The 4107-nt window shown below is 36.2% G+C and overlaps 1 non-coding gene across 1 annotated transcript; it reads right to left on the bottom strand.

The window, feature by feature from the left end:
* Nucleotides 1-3360: 3360 nt before the first annotated feature.
* On the bottom strand, nucleotides 3361-3462 carry LOC116477417 (U6 spliceosomal RNA). The gene has a single exon (XR_004250449.1). It is a non-coding gene; the product is annotated as a U6 spliceosomal RNA (small nuclear RNA).
* Between the last annotated feature and the right edge of the window lie 645 nt (nucleotides 3463-4107).

The following is a 4107-nucleotide window of genomic DNA, read 5'->3' as shown; positions in this document are numbered from 1 at the left end:
CCTGAAGCAAGTAAAATATTGATTAGCTATTGCCAAAGTTTCAGTGTTACTAACTCATTGTATTTGCACTTAAAGCCCTATTGTGCCTCCAAGGAGCACTGTATTTTATACCATTTGATAGAATCCGGAACATATTTGTTTGCTTCTGCAAAATATAATAGGGAAAGTTGACCAGAGACAAAATCTAATGTTATTTTTTTCAGTATACATTAGCTATTGTTGATTACTTTACTCATCATTAGTTAAGTGCCAAATCTGCCTGCATTTATGCTACAAGAAGAGATATAAATCCTTTTATAACAGGGATGACACTGAAAATTAGGCTAATGGCAGCAAAAGCTGACATTTATTGAGTGCTTGTTATGTGTCAGACACAATTCCAAGTGCTTTTTCCTGTTCAAATCCATTTAAAAGTACATACCAACAACTTCATAAAGTACAGACTGTAAAGCAAAAATGAAATTGTTAGTCCCCCATGGACTGAACGGCCCCACCCTCTTGGCCGAAGGAATTGCAAAGAAACCTGAAAACTAGTTCAGGCCATGACAGGAAGAGAGAGGCAGACATGCCTCATTACATCCTTCTCCCTCTGGAATTCAGGCACAACTGGCCAGCATTCACGTTAAAACAGAGATCTCGAGACTGACAAAGCAGGCTCTTTGTAGCAGTAAGACACCAAATCCCAACCTGACTCTGGTATAGCATCACATGACACATCGCAGACCCTAAAGCAAATCCAAGTATTTTACCTCAAAATATATTTATTTGGCAATTTTGGAATGGCCTGCAAAGCCATCTCTTGGGGAAATTTGCAATCTGTAAGAAGCACAAGTAAAAGTGCAAGTGTAAAAAGGATGCCGTTACCTCACTAGGTCTTTTCCAGAGAGCCGACACCTTCTGAGGTCCAATAAGAGACATTTACCTTCTATTCTCTCTGAAGCCTGTTACCTGGAGGCTTCATCTACATGACAAGAGCCTGGGCTTCCGCCTCCCCCACCCCCTTATCTTGACTCAAGCATTTCTTTATGCTGACTTTAACTCTCTAAGCAGGGCTTAACTCTTTCAACCAATTGCCCATCAGAAAATCTTTGAATCTATCTAGAACCTGGAAGCTCCCTGCTTTAAGATGTCCTGCCTTTCCAGGCTGAGCCAATGTGTATGTTATGTGTATTGATCTATGTCTTTGCCTGTAACTCCTGTCCGCTAGAATGTGTAAAACCAATCTATAACCCAACCACCCAGGGCACATATTCTTCGGACCTCCTCAAGCTGTGTCCCGGGTCATGTTTCTCTAATCCGACTCAGAATAAATCTCTTCAAATATTTTACAGAGTTTGGCATTTTTCGTGAACAGGGCTATTTTTATTCCAGTTTATAAGTAAGGAATTCAGAGCAGGAATTATATATCAGACATTGCCTTACAAAAATGTCAGTACCATGTGAATCTTCATCTTTCTATACAAGCCTGGGCAACATGGTGAAACCCCATCTCTATTAAAAAATACACAAATCAGCTGCTTGGTGGTGTGCACCTGTAGTTCCAGCTACTTGGGATGCTAAGGTGGGAGAATGAGCCTGGGAGGTCCTGAGCCTGGGGAGGTGGAGGCTGCAGTGAGCCGAGATTGTGCCACTGCACTCCACCTTGGGTCATAGCCAGACCTTGTCTCAAAAATAAAGAGAGAGAGAGAGAGAGATAAACAGAATAAAACCCAATGCATTATCACAAATAAATACAGCACCACACAAGTCAGGAAACCCAACGTGCTAGCACTCCACTCTAGAACCTCTTCGAGGGCTCTCTCCCCATCTCTTCTCTCCTGATTTTTATGAAAATTACTGACTTACTTTTCCTTGTAATATTACACTCTCACAGTTGTTCCTCAACACTGGAGTTTCATTTTTTTCTGTTTGTTTTTCTTTTATAAAGGCAGAATTCTAGGTGTTCTTTATTTTTGTAAGAATCACCTATTTTATTGCGTGAGTGATATTTTATTTGTTGTGATTGCTGTACTGCACTGAATGAATGTACCACAATATATTTATCTGTTACCACTGTTGAGGTAATTTTTCCAGTTTATGGCTTGAATAAAAAATACTGTCTTAAGCATTCTTATACATGTATCTTTAGGCATATGTGAACATATTTCTGTTGGGAAATATATTTGAAAATAGTATTTCTGAGTCTTAGAACATGAATTTATTCACGTTCAGTAAATTATGCAAATTTGTTTTCAGGAGTGCTTGTAAATGTTTCACATTACATATTTTCTGGATTTAAAGCCATTGCCAGTTATATATTTTGTAACTTTTCTTTTTTTTTAAGATGGAGTTGCACTTGTTGCCCAGGCTGGAGAGCAATGGCGTGATCTCAGCTCACTGCAACTTCTGCCTCCTGGATTCAAGCGATTCTTCTGCCTCAGCCTCCTGAGTAGCTGGGATTGCGGGCTCCTGCCACCATACCCGGCTAATTTTTTGTATTTGTAGTAGAGACAGGGTTTCATCATGTTGGTCAGCCTGGTCTCAAACTCCTGACCCCAGATGATCCACCTGCCTTAGCCTCCCAAAGTGCTGGGATTACAGGCATGAGCCACCGCGCCTGGCCTGTAAATATATTTTACCCGCCGTGGTGTGCCTTTTTATTCTCCCCATTTGTCCTTTGATAAGTAAAAGTTCTTAATTATAGCATTGTTAAATTTATCAGCATTTTCACTTACAGTTAATGCTTTTAAGTCCTATTCAAGGTGACTTTTTTTTATCAAAAAAGAAAATATTTTAAAATCTAAAAGATATATTTATCCTATCTTTCTTATTTACATCTATAATACTTCCTGTATTTATATGATGTGAAGTAGGAAGCTATGTTTTAGGGATTTAAGTATATATATGTGTGTATGTGTGTGTGTGTGTGTGTGTGTATACACACACAAAATGCATAAATAATGCAAATATATATATATTTTTTACTATGACTATAAAATTAACCAAGTTCTGCTTATTGAAATGGCCATACTTTTTCCATTCACTGCAGTGACAGTTTTGTTTTAAATCTACTGTTTTTATGAATGGGTATGATTCTGGGTTTTCCATTCTATTTTATTGTAGTATTTCTCTATCATTGTAGAAACACCATATTATCTTTTCTTCTTTTGTCTTAAACCAAGGGGGGGATGCTTCCCCCATTTTATTTATTTTATTTTATTTTTCTTTACTGGTATCTTTCATAACTGAACTTATTCGTATTCTGTGAAAGCCATTCCTTCAGCTACAAAATACTCACTTCCTTGAAGAAAGGAAAATATTTTTTATTATTTTTCAGAAAATGACAAAAAGAGCCCTTTATTCATCTGTTCATGATGACTCAAAAACATGGAACGCTTCACAAATTCGCATGTCATCCTTGTGTCGGGGCCATGATAATCTTCTCTATATCGAAACACCATATTATCTTAATTGCTGTAACTATAAAAATCTTGGTATCCAGTAAAGCAAATTCTTCCACAATTTGCTCTTTCTTTAAAATTTGTCTATTTCTGACCTTTGCATCCTCCTGGAAATTTTAGAGTTTTCTTACCAAATTGTGCAGGGTAATCTACTGAGATTTGCATTAGAGTTGTAAGTAATCTATTTGGGGAGGATAATATTTCTGTATTTTCATTGCTTTCATTTTCATGTGAAAGCAATACTGATCTCATATAACAAGATCAGTAGTATTCTGTATTTTAATTTTGGAAAGATTTTTCTAAATTTGGAATTACTTAATATTTTGTAAACTATGTTAAATTACAGTTTGGGGGAATTTCTTCATTGGAATGTTTTTAAATAAAGCTTAAATTGCACTGTGATTTTTAGGCCTTTCAGATTTTCTATTTCTTTGTCAGCTTTGCTGATGTTCCATTTTTTCTGGGTACTTGAACATTTCATTTAAATTCAAAATAATTAGCTTAGAGGCAATCAAGATTATCTTCCTTTTTTACTGTTTATTCTGTCTACCTTTATCTTCATAGTAAGTTTTGAAATAAAAACTTAGAAGTTCTCCAAAATTATTATTTTTAAGTTTTTTTTTTTTTTTTTTTGCTTTTTGGGGTACCTCAATTTTCCATATGAATT

The sequence above is a fragment of the Hylobates moloch genome, unplaced genomic scaffold (assembly GCF_009828535.3).
Source record: "Hylobates moloch isolate HMO894 unplaced genomic scaffold, HMol_V3 SCAFFOLD_2, whole genome shotgun sequence".
NCBI classification, from domain to species: Eukaryota; Metazoa; Chordata; class Mammalia; order Primates; family Hylobatidae; genus Hylobates; species Hylobates moloch.
This window is presented reverse-complemented; position numbering and strand designations above follow the sequence as displayed.